We start from the raw sequence: 20,626 nt of genomic DNA, 5'->3' as shown, positions 1-20,626 counted from the left end.
ACAGAAGCAGTGATCTGTGGGCCTGACAAGATGTCTCGGGAAGTGTGCTGTCTCCCCGGGGCTAAGATCCAAGATGTAACTGAACGACTGCAAGGAATCATAAAACCCACTGACAAATACCCCTTCCTCTTGGTTCATGTGGGAACCAATGACACTGCAAGCAATAGCCTCCAGAAGATCAAAAGAGACTACGAGGCTCTCGGCAGGAAATTGAAGCAACTAAATGCACAAATTGTCATCTCGTCTGTCCTCCCAGTTGAACGACGTGGCCCAGGGAGAGAGGGGAAAATACTGGAAGTGAACAGCTGGCTTCGCAAATGGTGTAAACAGGAACGGTTTGGATTCTTAGATCACGGACTGCAGTTTCTTGAAGATGGACTTCTGGCAAGTGATGGGCTGCACCTCACAACGGTTGGGAGGAATGTTTTTGCCAAAAATCTCAGAAACCTCATCAGGAGGGCTTTAAACTGACTAATGTGGGGGAGGGAGACAGTGCTCCTGAAGGTAGGAGTCTATCAATTAATGAAGATGATCATCCAAATGTCATAGACCAAATGGAGCAAACAGCACGCGGACCTAGTGGTGGGAGGAAAAAATCCTTAAATAAGAGACACGGGGGAATGATTAATGGACTTCAATGTCTGTACACTAATGCGCAAAGCATGGGAAATAAACAAGATGAGCTTGAGCTCTTGGTACAGCAAACTAAATATGACATAATAGGCATCACTGAAACCTGGTGGGATAAGTCCCACGATTGGAATGTAATAATGGGGGGATACAATCTATTTCAAAGAAACAGACCAGACAAGAAAGGAGGAGGAGTGGCGTTATATGTCAGGGATGTGTATACCTGTGAAGAGATCCAAGATTTAGAACCTCAAAGCCAATGTGAGAGCATTTGGGTCAAAATTAAGGGAGAGAAGAATAACAGAGACCTCATTGTGGGAGTTTACTATAGATCCCCAAGCCAAACGGAGGACATAGATGATGCCTTCCTGGAACAGATGGCCAAGCATGCAAAAGGAAGGGAGATAGTAGTAATGGGGGACTTCAATTACCCGGATATTTGTTGGACGTCAAACTCAGCCAAGAGCATAAGGTCAAACAGATTCCTCACTGGCCTTGCAGACAACTTCATTGTCCAGAAAGTGGGAGAAGCAACAAGAGGAACAGCCATTTTAGATCTGGTCCTAACCAATGTTGATGACCTGGTTAGTGGGGTAGAAGTGGAAGGATCATTAGGCGCGAGTGATCATGCTCTTCTGAAGTTTACTATACAGCGGAAAGGAGCAGCCAAGCATACTAGGACTCAATTTCTTGACTTTAAGAAAGCCGACTTCATAAAACTTAGGGAAGTGCTGGGTGAGATCCCATGGACAGCAATACTAAAAGGAAAGGGAGTTCATGATGGCTGGGAGTTTGTTAAGAGGGAGATAGTAAAAGCACAACGTCAGGCAATACCAATGAGACGGAAACATGGAAGGTGCCTAAAGAAGCCAGGGTGGCTATCTAAAGAACTTTTAACTGAATTAAGATTAAAAAAGGATGTGTACAAAAAATGGAAAAGGGGGGAAACCACCAAAGAGGAATTCAAACAAATAGCCAGAACGTGTAGACACAAAGTCAGAAAAGCTAAAGCACAGAATGAACTCAGGCTTGCTAGAGAGGTTAAAAGCAACAAAAAAGGCTTTTATGGGTATGTTCGTAGCAAAAGGAAGAACAAAGAAACAGTGGGGTCACTCAGAGGAGAAGATGGTGAAATGCAAACAGGGGACACAGAAAGGGCTGAACTCCTCAATGCCTTCTTTGCCTCAGTCTTCTCCGATAAAGAAAACAATGCCCGACCTGAAGAATTTGGAGCAAATGATTCAGCAAAGGAAACACAGCCCAGAATAACTAAGGAGACAGTACAAGAATATTTGGCTAGTTTAGATGTATTCAAGTCTCCAGGGCCAGATGAACTGCATCCAAGAGTATTAAAAGAACTGGCAGGTGTGATCTCAGAACCACTGGCAGTCATCTTCGAGAAATCCTGGAGAACAGGCGAAGTCCCGACAGACTGGAGGAGGGCAAATGTTGTCCCTATTTTCAAAAAGGGGAAAAGAGAGGACCCAAATAATTACCGCCCAGTCAGTCTGACATCAATAGCAGGGAAGATTCTGGAGCAGATCATTAAGCAAACAGTCTGTGAGCACCTAGAAAGGAATGCTGTGATCACCAATAGTCAGCATGGATTTCTGAAAAATAAGTCATGTCAGACTAACCTGATCTCATTTTTTGACAGAATTACAAGCCTGGTAGATGAAGGGAACTCAGTGGATATAGCCTATCTTGATTTCAGCAAGGCATTTGACAAGGTGCCCCATGATATTCTTGTAAAGAAGCTGGTAAAATGCGGTCTTGACTCTGCTACCACTCAGTGGATTTGTAACTGGCTGACTGACCGAACCCAAAGGGTGCTCATCAATGGTTCCTCTTCATCCTGGAGAAGAGTGACTAGTGGGGTGCCACAGGGTTCTGTCTTGGGCCCGGTCTTATTTAACATCTTTATCAACGACTTGGATGATGGACTCAAGGGCATCCTGATCAAATTTGCAGATGACACCAAACTGGGAGGGGTGGCTAACACCCCAGAGGACAGGATCACACTTCAAAACGACCTTGACAGATTAGAGAACTGGGCAAAAACAAACAAAATGAATTTTAACAGGGAGAAATGTAAAGTATTGCACTTGGGCAAAAAAAATGAGAGGCACAAATACAAGATGGGTGACACCTGGCTTGAGAGCAGTACATGTGAAAAGGATCTAGGAGTCTTGGTTGACCACAAACTTGACATGAGCCAACAGTGTGACGCGGCAGCTAAAAAAGCCAATGCAATCCTGGGCTGCATCAATAGGAGTATAGCATCTAGATCAAGGGAAGTAATAGTGCCACTGTATTCTGCTCTGGTCAGACCACACCTGGAGTACTGTGTCCAGTTCTGGGCACCACAATTCAAGAAGGACACTGACAAACTGGAACGTGTCCAGAGGAGGGCAACCAAAATGGTCAAAGGCCTGGAAACAATGCCTTATGAGGAACGGCTAAGGGAGCTGGGCATGTTTAGCCTGGAGAAGAGGAGGTTAAGGGGTGATATGATAGCCATGTTCAAATATATAAAAGGATGTCACATAGAGGAGGGAGAAAGGTTGTTTTCTGCTGCTCCAGAGAAGCGGACACGGAGCAATGGATCCAAACTACAAGAAAGAAGATTCCACCTAAACATTAGGAAGAACTTCTTGACAGTAAGAGCTGTTCGACAGTGGAATTTGCTGCCAAGGAGTGTGGTGGAGTCTCCTACTTTGGAGGTCTTTAAGCAGAGGCTTGACAACCATATGTCAGGAGTGCTCTGATGGTGTTTCCTGCTTGGCAGGGGGTTGGACTCGATGGCCCTTGTGGTCTCTTCCAACTCTATGATTCTATGATTCTATGACATTTCCCTCCCTAGTGCCACCCTCTGTCCCTGACCAGAGATAAAAGAGCACAGCCAGTTACGGGCTATGCCCTATGTCCCCACATCTGCGAGGCGGTGGTCCAGAAGATCATGATCGACCATGTCAAAGGCTGCTGATAAATCTAAAAGGATCAGCAGTCCTGACCCACCTCGATCCAGTTGTCTACAGAGATAATCTTTTAGGGCAACCGGAGCCGTCTCGGTCCCAAAACCAGGACGGAAACCGGACTGAAATGGATCTAAAGCCGATGTTTCCTCCAGAAACCTACCAAGCTGTTCAGCAACCACTCTCTCAATTACCTTACCCAGATATGGAAGATTTGAAACTGGGTGGTAATTGGATAGCTCTAAGGGATCTAATGAAGTTTTCTTTAAGAGTGGAGACACTACTGCTTCCTTCAGTTCTCCTGGGAATGTCCCCGTGTCAAGGGACAAATTGGTAATTTCAACCATGATCTAGTCAGCCATGCCTACACTTCTTGGTAGTGGTTGTTCTTCGGGATTTCAGAGTAAGTTCTTTCTCATCCTTACCTGGAAATGCCAGAAACTAAACCTGGGACCTTCTTCCCAGAAAGCACACCGAGCCAGAACCTTTCCAACATTAGCAGGGACTGTGGGCTATTTTATTTGCTATAAAGTACTGTATCATCTATCATCTATCTATTTATCTATCTATCTATCATCAATCAATACCTCTTGCAAGCATTGCTCAAGGTGCTACACTTGCTAGACCCTCACAGACGAAAAATCACAGCATGGGGAAAACTGGTGTTTGTATCGACCTACATTTATTTTATTTTTTAATTATCTTCCATGATTTTTTTAAAAAGTATAACAACAAACATACATATCCTCAACCCTGCCTGCTCCCTTTCTTGCTTTGAATGCATAAGTGATTTCAGCCACAAATTCAGCACTGACATTTTACATCTCCCTTGCCTCCCTTTTCATAGAAATGGGCATTGCCAATAGACTAGAAGAGAAGCATACCTCTTTCGGAAGTAGACAAACATCCCTGGTATTAGAATTTTGTTTGTTTGTTTTCTTGCAATGAGGAGCAATGTAGAACCACTCTTCAAAGAAACTGCTAACATTAAGAGCACCTACTCTACAGAGCCCAGGTTCAGTTTTTGGCATGTCCAGGTAGCGCTGGGAATGCCCCCTGCCTGAAACCTTGGAGAGCTACTGCCAGTCAGTGTAGACAATATTGAGCTAGATGGACCAAGGGTTGGGAGAATCTCTGCCTGCAGGCATGGAAGTAGATGGAGCTTTATGCTAATCCTGGTCTGTGTTTGCTACTACTTGAACCTTCATAATTATGTCAGCACCACGGACCAGGGTGCCCTTGCCAAATAGTTCTGGCACTTCAGAAACCCATTAGCGACTTTCGAAAGCCATCGCCGCTGATGTACAAAGGATTGCAGATCTCGAAAGAGACGGAAGAAGTCCGCTCAATTCACATTAATGGGTACTGACATCAGAATGTCTCTTGGCTTTGTTTAGAACTAGCTTTGTTTGCCTGAAAGTTAATTGCTTGGCAGATTTGAATAAGCAGGAACTTTAAAAATGAGGTCGAGGGGACCCCTCAGTTTTTCCTTGTAGTGTATACAGAATGGACACTCTGCATTTCTGGGAAAGGAAGCAAAAACATTCTTTGATAAAATGCCTGTGAAGAAATTCAAGTTCTTTTAGCCCAAAAAATTCTCATTTAAAGAGGGGATTTCTTACCATGGCATAACAACGTGCACCTGTACGTCACAGACTCAAAATATAGTAAAAAGAAAAAAAGAAAAAAAAGGAAGCTCTAGGACAGGCATCCCCAACCTTCGGCCCTCCAGATGTTTTGGAATACAATTCCCATCATCCCTGACCACTGGTCCTGTTAGCTAGGGATCATGGGAGTTGTAGGCCAAAACATCTGGAGGGCCGCAGGTTGGGGATGTCTGCTCTAGGACATAATCCAAGAGAATTGCTGGTTTCAGTATGTAAGGTTGTATAAATATATACCTCAAGCTCCAGTCAAGGGAATAATCTCCCAGTTCATTCACTGTGAAGTAAACACATTTTAATAGTTGAAATAGCTCACCATATTTCAGTATTTACACTTCTCAGACACACACACACACACACACACACACACACACGACCACCCAGATGTCTTCAAGAAGTCCATGAGAACAGCAACAATGGCTACAGAGATGGCAAGACTCTGGTTGTACTCGGGCTTCTGTGATGGGATCTTTGAAGCCAGAGAGTGGAAACGATAAGTCTGTGGGCCAGGGAGCAATGACAATATGGGTTTGTCCTATCGGGGGCTGATCCTGGGTGCAGTTCCCCTTCTGACATGGAGTCCACAACCTCATCCACTGAAGAAGGAGCATCTGCCCCCAGCGTCATCACACTCAACACATACTTCATCCTCCCTCTAGGGAGGAATTGTCAGAGTTCAAGGACACATTCCAGCCAATAAAAGAAGTTGATATGGGAGCAAAGGTGGGGGAAGAGCCCCAAAGAGGCCACATTTAGCTCTCAGGCCTCAGGCTCCACACACCCCGACCTCCAATGTACCCATGCTAATGCCTCAGAAATCTGCCCAGTGGAATGAAGCCCATGAGTTTCCATGGCGACTGCTGCAGAGAGGGATCCCATGGACCACCTTGATGCAGATACCCTCCCAATTGTATGTACAACTTTGGGAAGGGGCAAGCATGGGCCGAACACCCATGGCCCTGTACTCCCAGTTCGCACAGTATTAATTGAATGTAAGTGAATGTCTGAATAGTGGACACTCGTTCATTAGGGTGAATGAGGCACTGATCTACCCACCTCAGTCTGCTCTTACCCCCTGATACCTGCTAACATGCCATATATCTCAGGAGAGGCACCCTTATGGAACTCAGCAGAGAGCAGACCAGGGACAAAACAAGAATTAGGCCACATTCACACCATGCATTTAAAGCACTGTTATGCCACTTTAAACAGCCATGGCTTCCCCCAAAGCATTCTGGGAGCTGCACTTTGTTACTGGTGTTGATAGTCGTCAAGAGACCCAAATTGTCCTCAAAGAGTTACAATTCTCAAAGTAGTTTGAGAGACAATTCCTCTTCACAGGGAACAACTTTGTTATTGGGCATCTTGTAAGACTTTTAAAAAAGCAACCAATGTTGAATCTAAGGAGCAACCATACAAAATGCCTGAGAGAAGAAAACGGGTGAAAGCAAGCCCGGAAACTATTACAGAGTTCTCTGATTTGCTCAATAATTCACACTCCTTTTGCATGGAAAATACACAGCACAAGAATCAACAAGGTTAAAATAAAATAAAAAAGCCTCTCACTTCAGAGGGGGGAAAGAGAGGAGGACTTTTATCTGTGATTTAGTATATTACAAATAGGTTGTACAAAAAAATACTGAATTAATTTTTAAAATACCATTAAAAATCTTTGGATGCTAATTCCTGACGCATTTTAATTTCTTTCATGAGTCACTTCTACAGCCAGACCATTACTGATTGTCACACTGGAATAATTAATTTCATTACTCTACTCCGAAATCAAATTAATACTGAATAGAAAATATTATTGAAAACAAACACTGAGAACAATAGTCCAATCTCTCAGTCTCTCCCTGCATGGTTTTTCTCATTACACATGGAGTAAAAAGAAAGAAAGAAAAAGAAGTCAAATATCCAGAAAGTGCTAGAAGGTCCCTTGGATGTGGTGACACTTCAGCCTGAGGGCAGCTTGGTTTTTCAAGACTACACATCTGGAGGAAATTCAGAAAAGCCACATGAAGGTTTGGCATCTGCGACCTAGTGGCAAAACTACATGATCTACATTTAATACAGAGACAGCTAGGTAAACATCATTTGTCGTTTGGAGGTTTCTTTCTAGCTTCCACGTCTCTCTTGATGTCTTCAATCTTCTTTGAAATGTTCGGAACCTATTTGAAAGCAGAACAGGGTATCAGAATCTTCTACTGTTCACAGAATTCATTGTCTGTAGCATGGCGATACCATCATTAGGCCAACCAAAATGTCACAAAGCAGTGAGCAAGCTTTCCATTTATCTTCATCAGTCTGTGTGGTAAGAAAGGCTGGGTGTTTGGTGGGTGGGCACAGGGAAGAGAATTATTGTTTGGTTCTGAAACCCTACAACAGAGTTTCTGTCTCTCTTTTGTTCTGGTGTTCTATACGTAGTATACTTAGTGTTAAGGTTTAGACTTAACTTAAACTTACAATAACTTATAATAAGTCTGCTGCAACTGGATTTCTTATAAACAGTGCCAATTCTGAATGTATTGGATTTGTGACCATTATGCTCATTTGCCTTCAGTAGCAGTAAAGCTCTATTGGATGAAATACAATTGCCTCTGGTCTATTTTGGGGGAATCCTGCAATGTCTTTATGTTGTTACTCCGCTAACTATACGTTGGAATCTGCTCTGGATTATATTGAGTAGTATTTCAATGACACTGCCAACCTTTTTGGGCCAGTGGAAGCACTGGGATTTTGAGAAACTGCTCTGGGCACCTGTTACAAAATGGCTGCTGTGGAGGCTACATCACACAAAATGGCTGCCAACTCCAAAAGGGCAGAAAAAGATACTGCACAAAGAAATGTTGTGGACCTGCATCAATTGTGTGAGGGAGGAAGCACTTACATCAGGTCCTGGTTGCGGGCTTCATCTCGTTGGCCACTGTGAGAACAGGATGTTAAATTACATAGACCACTGGCCTGATCCAGCAGACCCTTCTTATCTTTTTATGTGTGTTAGATAAGGGTCAATGCAGCTGACTCCGTTTTTGGGCTCTCCATAGGGGAATGGATATAGGGTCTGTCATGATGGGCTTCTGCACTTCAAAATTTGCTGATAGACAACTGGTACTGACTTTTAAAATATATCAGATTAACAAGGAAACAGGACAGAGTGGATTTCTAAGTGAACACGTGAAAATGGTATGAAGCAGAATATGGAACTGCCTTCCCACAAAACTGCAACCCCATAAACAATGTTAACAGAAGCTCAGCAGTAGGAAACTAGCAAAATAATACTTACATCATAGTTCTGGGCCAGATACATCCCAACTACATTGCCAAGTGCAAAACCAACCTAAAGAAGAAATAAAAAGGATAGACAAGGATTATACTTTTCTCCCATCTGGTGAATGTGCTTAAGGATATAGCTTCTCTTCCATTAAGCTTTTTAAAACAAAAAACAACTTTTTGCCAGTTTCAAAACAAACCTGATACTCATTAAAGTGTTTGTCACATTCTCAGCTGCTGGTTTTTGCCAAGTGGTTTCTGCTGCTCATAATGCTTGCTTCGGAAGTTAAGCTACGTAGCAAATACTGTAATTAATTCCTTCAGTCATGATTTTCAGTACAAATGCAGGAATTTTGGAAAATTTCAGACACTTCCTAGCACTTGACAAGCACCAGGGGATTTTTTTCATGGGAGTGGTGATGTTATGTAACATGCTAAAGGCATTGGGGTGGGGGTCCCCCTCCTTCTCCTTACTGCCATTGCTGCTTGCAAAGGAGAAAGTGAAAAATGGCTGCTGCTTCCTCTTTGCTGCAATTGCCTCTCACCAACTCATCCACTCGGGGCTGGAGCAGAGGCGATCAAAGGGGGGCCAATAATTAAACTGAGGGGTAGTAGAGCTGGCAGGGTCTCTATGGTGGGCCCCTTCCCAGGTCATGGACCTTGATGGATGTCCAACCATGCCATGCCCTGACCCCTGACACTGGATCAAATATGACTGCATGCCCACTATGAAATTGTCATAATCTAGGATGGGGAACCACAAATGTGGCCTTCAGGACTCTCCCCAGGCTGCACATGTCTTTCACGGGGCACATCCTCCTTGAGTATTTTTGCCTGGCTGGAAATGTGCCACTAAACATCAACAAGGTCTCTTGGTTTCCTGGAAGGAAGGCGGAGAAGTGTCTGTACACAAATCGACTTTTGTGTGGTAGAAATGCACAAAGGTTTCATCCACTTCTCTGCCTACGTTTGCATCCGCTCCCAACCACCACTGGTATATGGCCCCCAAAAGACTACCCATGAATAAATGCGGACCTCAGGCTGAAAAAGATTCCAAAACCCTGGCTTAAGATAGACTAAAGGTTTATCCTAACCCAGCAGTGACCACTCTATGCAAAAGGGTTTTTGTTTTTCCCAATCCAGCATCTGAGAGCTTGGGCCTCGTAAACCTCTTCCATCTGGATGATAAAGTCCTCAAATCTTGCAATGTTAAATGGATAAATAAATGTGTCACCAAGTGGTGAAAATATTTCAATGCCTGTGGTTGCTGGTTTAACCACAAGAGGATCTATTTTTCAGCCACAAAAGAAATGCAGATTTTATTGCCACTGGGTGTAGAAAGAGCTGTGGAATAAAAAAATATGTACAGTAAAGTTAAAATTGCCTTAAACAATTAAACTTGGAAAAGTGGGGACACTATTTCAGGAGCTGAGAATTCATATATCACACTTTGTAGGAGCTAGTCAATCTAGTGCTTGCAATAGGAGAACAAAGCCAATTTTGGATTGTGTGCGCCATGAAAAATTCAGCTTCACAACCCCCTTTGGTCCAAGGTCAGCCAGTAAGCTTCATGGCTGCATGGGGTTTTGAATTGTGGTCATCTGGGTCCTGGTCCAGCACTCTCAACCACTACACCAGATCGGCTTGAAGAAATTGTAGGTTATAAACCATACATGTCACCCTCACGCTAGGCACCTAAATGCCTCTCCAGTCATCATCTGAGAAGAACAAGTATGCAGTGAAGTCCTCACTGTTCAAGACTTTAGGGATTGGGGTTGACAATAGCATCTTAACACGTGGGTGGAAGGAGAAGAGTAGGCTAGAAGGAAGATGGGAACTTCTTTCTGCCCACATTCACTTGATTGCATTGTGCTGCTTCCCCTCTGCAGATTCTGGCGCCACCACTTCTTAATCTGCTGCCATTAGGTCCCGGGAGAAACTGCCTTCAAATGGGGTTTCTTCCCACCTTGCTAGAGTATCATTTCTTCCAGCAAGGAATGAAGTGGTCATCCTCCAAGTCCTTGGCAGACGTGGAAGAACAAGAAGCAGGATTTGGGTCAGAGGAGAAGTAAGGGGAGGTGGCAGGAAGTGTGCCTCCTCTCCCAACAATGCCTCAGGGCAGAACAGAATTTTAAAATGTCAGATTGCTAGCAAACAATCTGCCTAACCCTTAAAATCTTGTACATAAAGTTGCTTGTGGATTGGAGCTTGGTGTGCTAATATCGGAATGCCAACTTTAAGAAATAATAATTAAGTATGAATTGTTTCCTAATTAACATCTGGCTACTAGGCAGCAAGCAGGCAACAGAATAATAAAGAGAGCCGGCGTCTTCTGTCATGGTCATAGAACACATTCTTTTGCGGGAAATACCGTGATTAAGAAGGTTCTATGGAAAAATAAAAACTGGTTCCTCACTTTTCCATACCATCAGTTATTAACTTAATATATGACTTTTCGGGAGGATGGTACGTTGCACTTATTTTCGTCAATTGGCACATTAACAGGCAACATTCTTGTTACACATTTTCTTGTACGGGTTACATTTTACTTGAAAAGCTAACAAAGCTTCCGCCCGCCCCCACCCCCCCACCATGTGGGAGTTTTGATATTAATTAATTAACACATGCTGCATGCAGCTAAATAGTATTTAATAGTAATTTCAGTGCTACACAAAGATAAACATGGTCTAATACTCATTTCAGTGCTGAAAGTCAAACAAATAGGTTGCATGGCCATGTGCTTGCTAATAGCTCCTATAAAACTGCCTTGTTTTTTTTAAAAAAAGTTTGTATTACATCCATTTTACTTTCTGTAATATGGTAAAGGAAAAGGGACCCCTGACCGTTAGGTCCAGTCGTGACCGACTCTGGGGTTGCGGCGCTCCTCTTGCTTTACTGGCCCAAGGGAGCCTGTTTTTGTCCACAGACAGCTTCTGGGTCATGTGGCCAGCATGACTAAGCCGCTTCTGGCGAACCAGAGCAGTGCACGGAAACGCTGTTTACCTTCCCGCCGGAGCGGTACCTATTTATCTACTTGCACTTTGACGTGCTTTCAAACTGCTAGGTTGGCAGGAGCAGGGACCGAGCAACGGGAGCTCACTCCGTTGCGGGGATTCGAACCACCGACCTTCTGATCGGCAAGTCCTAGGCTCTGTGGTTTAACCCACAGCGCCACCCGCATCCCATTGTGTAATATGGTATTTTATGCATATATGCTGCTTTTGCTACCCTTGAAGATGCTCTGTATATGTATGAATGAAGCCAGTTTGAGGAAGGGCAGAACTGGAGTCTGATTGTCCTGCTACAGCTCTCGAAAGACACCCCCAGCCCAGCGGCTTGCATGGTCTGGAGGTCACTTAGGAATCACAGTCTCAGGACAGTCCAGGACACAATGGCCAATTTCCAAACAAAAAAAGCCATCCTCTTTCATACAGCAAAAGCAACACTCTTGAGTTTCAAAAGTAAAATAGGTTGTTGTTTTTCAAGTCACTGGCTTCTTTTTACAGTCACATTAAACAAAGAACATTGCCTTGTTTATGATTTGCTGGACTCCGCTGCATGTGAATGTGCCATCACAAAACACAGAGTGTACCCCAAAGTTATTTGCCACATTCCTTGCTCTGAAATAGTGCAGTGCCTGAAACAGGCCAAGAGACATTTAGTCTAGCTGGAAGCTAAGACATCATTTGCATCCAACTCTTCTCAAAAAATGCCTCACAATGGCACCGTATCTCTTTTAACTAACATCCTAACAAGATTTCCATCTCATGATCCAGCTCCATATATATCTCCCTACTCTTAATCCAAACTGCTTCTCCTTGCCCATCCAGCATTTCAGTACATCTGTCCTAATTTATCTTGGTTCCAACACAGTCATGCTTACCATTCCACTCTTAGAAAACAGATTTATAGACCTCAGTGTCCTGCTTCGCTTGCCATGTACTTGCGGGTATCGAGGGGTGTGGTGTGGGAACAGATTGCATCTCAAAAGCCGCACCCACTCACTCCTCCTTCCCCCCTCCCCCTTTGCTTTCAGGCCAACAGAACATAAAATGCGTACCAGCACCATTCCATCGATTGGTGGTCGGAAAAATTGACTGCTGTGAGGCAGTTGCTGAAGCATGTCAACAGGCAAAGCTAACCGCAGATCAAATATCTATATGAGAACAACATGGTCTCAGCTGGCTCTGTCTATTTTAGGCGTGGGGAAAACTTTGGCCACCCAAATGTGGCTGAACTACAACTCCCAGCAGCCAGGGAAGAGGGGAATTGTTGTTCATTGACATCCGGTTTATTTGGACACACCTATCTTCATGTTGATGGGACGCCTATCTTCATGTTGATGGGACGCGGGTGGCGCTGTGGGTTAAACCACAGAGCCTAGGACTTGCCAATCAGAAGGTCAGCGGTTCGGATCCCCGCAACAGGGTGAGCTCCCGTTGCTCAGTCCCTGCTCCTGCCAACCTAGCAGTTCGAAAGCACGTCAAAGTGCAAGTAGATAAATAGGTACCACTCTGGCAGGAAGGTAAACAGCATTTCCGTGCACTGCTCTGGTTCGCCAGAAGCGGCTTAGTCATGCTGGCCACATGACCCGGAAGCTGTATGCTGGCTCCCTCAGCCAATAAAGCGAGATGAGCACCGCAACCCCAGTCGGTCACGACTGGACGTAATGGTCAGGGGTCCGTTATCTTCATGTTAAGAACATATGAATAGTCAGCTAGATCAAGACAGTGGTTAGTTTTGGCCCAGTTCTCCATTCTGTTAAGGCCATCTTGCATCCTGATTCTGTCTTCCGTGGCATTCTGTGTCAGGTGAAGCCTGATAACAGAGCCTATGGGTGGGGAGAGGGGTGGTGTTTCTATCTGGCAAGCTGCGATGCTTTGTGCAGATGGAAAGTTCATCACAGCACAACACTGAATCCCACCCTCAGAGTTTAGGGTAGTGGCAACCATGTACTCTGGCCCATTTATTTCGGAGTTCATAAAAGGTCAGTTCCTGAAGCAAAATACCCTCCCCCTGTGGGGCCTACACACAGCTCATTTTCCGATATTTTAAAGTACTTTTTACTTGCATCTGCAAGTGGATTTAAATAGTCTTAGGAGGGAAAAAGCTGGCAGCCCGTTTGACAATCGGCAATTTGCATGCCAAGTGAGGCCTGCAAAACATTGGCTGGAATGTATAGGGCTTCCCAGTTATCCTAATTTTATGCATAGTCCTTTAAAAAAGCACATAGTTACTTTGTTCTTTTGAAAAACAAAAGCCCCATTTATGAGATTATCCCTTTATCTGCCTGCAGCAGTCTTAACTAGGAAGGAACAGAGTCCCGACACTGTATGTTACCAAAACAGGGAAGAGAAGGCAAGGCTGAATATGTCAGCTTTTCCCTCTTCCATTCTTCCGGTTCTCAGACACTAATCAGAAAGTCTTCTACAGAAGTGATTTTTATTGTGGATTTGCAACGCAAGAGAACATCAGACATCTACTCCATCAAAGAATACTTAAGGATGCCCTCTCTGTTGCGAGTCTTATCTGTCGTTTTGTCAGAGGAATAAGAGACAACGCCAGAGAAATAAGAGACGTCCTTCGAACGATTCCGACTTTGCTTTGGATTGTGAAGCATTAAAAAAAGAAAATCAATAGCAACAATAACAAAAGGCTGACTCTCAACAAAGATCAGCATCTGAGCTAGGTAGCTGTATAAATAAAAGAGAAAAACAAATTAAAGTCTGATTTACTGTAAAATTACACAAACACCCGCAATAATTTAATTAAAAGTCTGGACTTGGAATTAAATATGGACACAGGATGCCATTTGCAACAGCCTTCCCTAGTCTGGTTGCCCTCCAGATGTTTGGGACCACAGATCTCATCAAAGCCAGCCAGCATGACCAATGGTCAGATGCAGTCCAAAAAAACATCTGGAGGAACCTGGTTAGATAAAGTAGCTTTAAAGGTTGCAAGACTCTCTAACCACGTCTCTGAGCCACAATCACCAGGAGCATCACATACAATGCCCATGAAAAACACAGAGCAACTTTATTAAAATGGACAGACAGATGTGCTGCCTGGGGGCTGATTTGTAGGCCTGTGATTTCCAAACTGTGCTGCAAGAAGATAGTAAGATCACCTCCCAGGGAAAGCCTAGGTGAACAGATGAGTTTAAAGTAGGTGCCTAAATGCCAGTAACTAGGTGCTCAGCTGATGTTCACTGGGAGCGCATTTCAAAGGGAATGTGCCGCCACACCCAATGCACAGATTGCCCAAACTTCAAAAACCTACTGCGCATCAGTTTGCCACCCTATGCGTCTTCCACGGAACTCTTGCACATTTTAGAGGATGCTACTTCCCTGTATTTTCAGGAATCCTTTTTTTTATTAGCAATTGCAACATGACAACATATCAAACCATAACATATTCATTATTTTCCCCCTTCCCCCCCCCAAACACTCCCTCCCCTCCCCCAGAGACGTCCCTCAGCTCCTCTCTCTGATTTCTCAGCATATATTATTCTCTGCATATTGTAAAATTATACAAATCCTTACATTATCTGTCTACCATGTTATCAACAGTAACTCTATGTATGTTTATTCAAAACCTGCCAAGGAGTCCAATTCATTTTGTTGTGTTTTTAAATAGTTTGTATAAAGTTCCCATTCTTCCTTGAAGTCACAGTTCTCCTTGTCTCGCAATTTGTAAGTCAGTTCAGGAATCCTTTTTAATGGTTATGTTGAGATTATGTTGCTTGGGCATCCGGTTGGCCACTGTGAGAACAGAAAGGTGGACTAGGTAGACCCCTGGCAACATACTCACAGACTCACTCTCAGCCTGATCTACCTCACAGGATGGTGGCAGGGACATAGGAAGCTGCCTTAGACTGAGTCAGAGCACTGGTCCATCTAGCTCAGTATGGTCTATCTATGCTGACCAGCAGTAGCTTTCAATGGTTTCAGACGGGTGTATCTCCCAACTGTATGTGGAGGTGCCAAAGACTGAACTAGAAACCAGCATACAAAACATGTTCTCTCCCACTGACCTATGGCCTTTTGTGTCCTGAGTTCCCAGGAGGAAGGGTGGAATAAGAATGCAGTTCTATTGCGTCTTGCTCAAGCACACAGAATGTCTTTCAATAAGAGACCCGGTGGCTCTGTTTATGGGACCATGGTCCTAATGTTTACTGCAAAAGAGACACATGAACCTCTGAACTTTACATGCACCTTACTAATGCCTGATAAAAATATAGCCAAAGCTCAGAAAGCAAACATCTGTGTGGCATTGTATTTCAAGAAGTGTAAGAATCAGGGATGTCATGAGTTACCCAAGGGCGTCCCAGGAATACAGCAGGAACAATCCAGTGGGAAATTAAAGCACGTATTTCGATTTCAGTGGGACAATTCATTTCAATGGGACAGTTAAGACCACAGAAACGGCTTTAAAGTGCTTATGTGGCTGGCTCAAGGGTGGCTAGGATTAGTATCCTGAGCCGTTATGGAAGATCTTGACAGGGTGAGTAATCAGGTGATTGCAGGGAATCTCTGGCCTGCCCGGATTAGAATGGCCAACCAGCAGACATCCAGACTTCTACTGACTATGGATAGCTCATTCGGTAGAGCATAAGACTCTTAATCTCAGGGTCATGGGTTTCAGCCCCATGTTGGGTAAAAGATTCCTGCATCAAAAGGGGGTTGGTCTAGATGACCCTCATGGCCCCTTCCAACTCTACAAGTCTGTGATTCCGGTTCTCAATGTTTCACTTGAAAATGCTAGAAAGTTGTTCAGCTCTTGGTGCAGATGCCCTGGCCAGAAACCATTCCGTCTCCAGCATCCCACCTTTCCTTTTTAACACGGCACTGGAGCAAGCAGTAGTTGTTTTTCTTTTCTTTTTTAAAAGTTTTTTATTTATACAACAAGAAAAACACACACACACAAATACCAAATTACACACAAATTACAAAAATAACCATAGACACATAATTTTCTTAGCAAACAATAAAACATCTATTGGTCTTAACACTAAAGACCCAACTTCCCATCTATTCCATATTTCAAATTCATATTACTTTTTGCCAGTACACGCTTTTATCATAATTAAACTTATTCTCAATAAATCTAATTTCTTATATCTACCTTGCAAGTATTACTGAAGTTCCTCGAATGCAGCAACAGAATTTAAACTACTATATTTATTTAAATTCTGTTGCAGCATTCGAGGAACTTCAGTAATACTTGCAAGGTAGATATAAGAAATTATATTTATTTAAACTACAGTAGTTGTTTTTCAATAGGGTAGCAACTATGCATCATGGAAAACAGCAAGAGAGAACACCAATGTGCATAAGATTTGCATTTGCTAATATATATGTAATACAGTGGACGCTCGGGTTGTAAATGTCATCCGTGCGGGAGGCACGTTCGCAACCTGCAGCATTCACAACCCGCAGCGCCACATCTGCACACATGTGGGTTGCAATTCAGCGCTTCTGCGCATGCGCCGAAAGCTGGAAGTAACCCGTCATCCGGTACTTCCGGGTTTCAGCGCGTCCGTAACCCAAAAATGCACAACTTGCAGTGTCTGTAACCCAAGGTATGATTGTACATTATTTGCAGTACACTGATACATGTGGCTGATTTACCTATCCACATGAGGGTGTGACTACATTTCTGAAACAATATTTAGAAATTTGAAGTTTAATTAATTCAACATCTAGGTTGAAACATAAGAAAAACTCTGCTGGATCTGTCCATAGGTCCATCTACTCTGTCATCCTGTTCTCAATGGGCAACCAGTTGCCAGCAGGAAGCCTGCAAGCAAACAGGACCAGAGCACAACAGCCCTCTCCTGAAGGACTTGAGACGACATGCACAGAATTATGCTGTTCAGTCCCACTGATTTCAGATGGGGTTTATTCCCAGGTACGTGGGTCTAGGATTGCAGCAGCAGCTCAGTGAAACAAACAGGGGAAGAGTGGAAGGCATGCACCTTATCAGGCACGAAACGAATTGAACTTTGGATATGGACAAGTTAATATCTTGTTTTTCTAGAGACAGCTAGAAAAGGAAAAAGGAAACCCACAACTTGGAAACTTCTGGTATGTTGTGGGCACTAACAACCACTGGCCTAGCAAACTGCCTGGCTGTGTGAAAGGTCACAGGGATAAATATGTCAAAATGCATTAACAAATATCAGGAGCTAGCACCAAAGCAAAACTGGTGCAAAGATATCGTTGCATCAGTCTAAAAGGAAACTGCATAGGCCCCCAAATGGATGAAAGTCCAGGGAATCCCAAGGAGAAATTTGACAGGCAATTAGTAATTGTGTTGGTCCCCAATAATGAGGAAAACACTGTTAAGATGGCAGAGCACCCAGTTTTGAGATGTGATATTGAACACATGAGGCATGATCTAGCCCAGTGTTTCCCAACCACTGTTCCGCGGCACACTAGTGTGCCGCGAGATGTTGCCTGGTGTGCCGCGAGATGTTGCCTGGAGGGAGGCGGGCGAGTCGGGCGGCGAGAGGTGGGGCGGCGGCGGCGAGGAGAGGCCGCCCAGCGCGGGGCTCTCGCCGTCTGCCTCCCTGGCTGCCTGCGAGCTCGGCGGGCAGCGCCTCCGTCCGCAGCGCCCGCCTCGCGGCTCTCATTCCCTGCCCCTTCCAAAGCTCACCCAGCCAAGCCGCGCTCTCCTTCCTGCCTCGCTTTGCTGCCTCCTCCCCCCCACCCCCAAAGCTTGGAGGTTCCCCCGCAAGGGGGAGGGGAAAAAATTGAAACTTACACTTTCGTGCGTCCCTCCCGGCGTGACGCTGCGCGCTGACGTCATGGGGCTGTAATGGTGGTGTGCCTCGAGATTTTTTTCATCAAACAAGTGTGCCTTTGCCCAAAAAAGGTTGGGAAACACTGATCTAGCCTACTGCAGGAACCAGCAGGGCAGAGGTGGGGAATGTATAGCCCTCCAGACATTGTTGGACTACAGCTCCCATCATCCCTGGCTGCTGGCCATGCTGACTGGGGCTGATGAGTTCAGCAACATCTGGAGACCCACCGGTCCAATAGTTCCAATATACATACAGGGCACATTTAAATGGCTTTATTTAAAACAACAACCAGTGTTGTTTTCTGAGATATGTTAAGGGGTTGTACGGCCTCTGGAAGGCGTTGTCAGGCTGCATGCAATAGATAGCTTAAAGCAGAGGGCATACAAAGATGACAGTGTGGGAAAGCAGCTTGATTGTGTTTGAAAAGACAAAATAAGCCCAGGAATGTATCAAGAAGGTGCTAGGATCAAGCAAGGGGAGATGGCTGACATCTTGATGCCCTGCTTGTGAGTTTCCAGAGGCATCACTAATGGAAAGACAACATCAGGCTGGCCAGACCTTCCTCAGAGCAGTTATTCCGCCCTTATGATTCGTAAGTGGAACAGAAGAGCACTTAACCCATGTGAAACGATACTGAGAAAATACTGAACAGTGTGATTACAACAGCAGTTTAAAGACACTACCAAATAGATGCCATATTACTGAGCTGCTGTCAGCTGCCACAAATGTGGGTCAGGAGAAAGCTTTCATCCTTAGAACAATTGGGATGGGGAAACATTAGACGCCTCTGTTTTTGTCTCTGTTTGTTTGTAAGTTGCTTTGAGTTGGCCTGGGAAAGACAAAAGCGACCAACGAATCTAATAAACAACAACAACAGACCTTGGGCTTGGGAAGGGATATATAAGTTTCCAGGCTCACAACACAACCTTCTTTGTGTATCTACTCAGAAGTTTGAAGTCAGAGGGACGCACTCCTAAATAAATGTTTTACAGTGCAATCTTACACACACCTAGCCCACTGCTTTTCTTGGGGTTTACTCCCACTTACAGGCTTGCACTCTCGATGCCTTAATTTATTCCTCTGCTCATTTAAAAGGTGGGGGTGTCTTTCATAGGCATAACCACCATCTTTCTCTTCTAGTAGCCCAATGTGACTGCAAATTCGCCTCTCTTCCTCTGCCCTCAGTAGATCGCGGAATCAACTGGTCGAAATCCGGGTGGCCTACTAATGTACAGCAAATCGGTAAGAGTTTCTTGACTCCCACTCTGTTTTACAGTGGCAGCGACAGAGAGACCTTCCCAACTAATGAAAGGAAGACAGTTAACCGAGGGGACACTTTCCCCTGAAAGCACCGCGAGTAGAGTTCAAGTTCTGGAACTGAAAACGGGGATCTGTGCCCATTCTAACTATGTGCTCTTTTGCGCTCAGCCCTGGTTGGGGGATCTGAGAGAGAGAGAGAGAGAGAGAGAGAGAGAGAGAGAGAGAGAGAGAGAGAGAGAGATCCAAAGGGTACCTCCGATCCTGACGCCTGCCCACCCCTGCTCCAAGCCAACCCAGCCTCTGCGCCCCTGGGAAAAGACTCACCAAAAACTGAAACATGGTGCCTGCGCGCAGCCTTTTTCCGCCCCTCCGTTTCCAGTTGGAGAGCCTCGCGCCGCAGCACAGAGCCTCTTCTCTTCCGGGTGCCCGCCTCCCAACCCAACTCCGGCTTCCCTCACTGGCTGAACCTTTAGACGGGCCTCTCAGGAGCCCTATCCGGGGCGCTCCTTGCTCTCGGCGGCGCGCAGCTTAGGCAGCCTCGCTTCCTCCTCTCTCTGCCCTCGTAGCTCCGGGAAGGAAGCGCGCGCAGGCTGATGATTCAGCGGCGAAGGTGGCGCTTGGCTAAGCTCAGTTTACGGCGCCGACCGAGCTGCTTCCGTTACGTTGCTTGGCCAGGACCTCCATACACGCAGTTCCCAGGCTTGCATCCTGGGGAGGAAGTTACTTGGGGGCTGCTGGCGCAGTGGTTTGACTTCACCCCCCAGAGGCGCACGGCATTGTCTCTGGAGACAGACTGATACCAGCAACAACAGTACCACCACCTGCGGGTCACAGGGAGGTCTACAATATAAAAACACAAAAATGCATAACAGTAACAATCATAATGATACATACACACAGACACACAGACACACACACACCCAGTTTAAAAATCCATAGAAAGTTAGCCCAAGGCCTAGAAGAGGAGGAATATTTTGAATGCTGCCTAATGAAGAAGGTGCCAGATGAGCCTCCCTGGG

The 20,626-nt window shown here is 44.9% G+C and overlaps 1 long non-coding RNA gene across 1 annotated transcript; it reads right to left on the bottom strand.

The window, feature by feature from the left end:
* Positions 1–6,835: 6,835 nt before the first annotated feature.
* Positions 6,836–20,110, bottom strand: LOC308596814. Its single transcript, XR_014012710.1, has 3 exons — positions 19,932–20,110; positions 8,556–8,609; positions 6,836–7,440 (listed from the first exon to the last, which is right to left on the bottom strand). It is a non-coding gene; the product is annotated as an uncharacterized lncRNA (long non-coding RNA).
* Positions 20,111–20,626: the final 516 nt, after the last annotated feature.

Source organism: Podarcis bocagei (assembly GCF_964188305.1).
Source record: "Podarcis bocagei genome assembly, chromosome: 10".
In the NCBI taxonomy this organism is placed as follows: Eukaryota; Metazoa; Chordata; class Lepidosauria; order Squamata; family Lacertidae; genus Podarcis; species Podarcis bocagei.
Note: the sequence above shows the minus strand (reverse complement) of the source record. Positions and strands in the feature narration are given on the sequence as shown.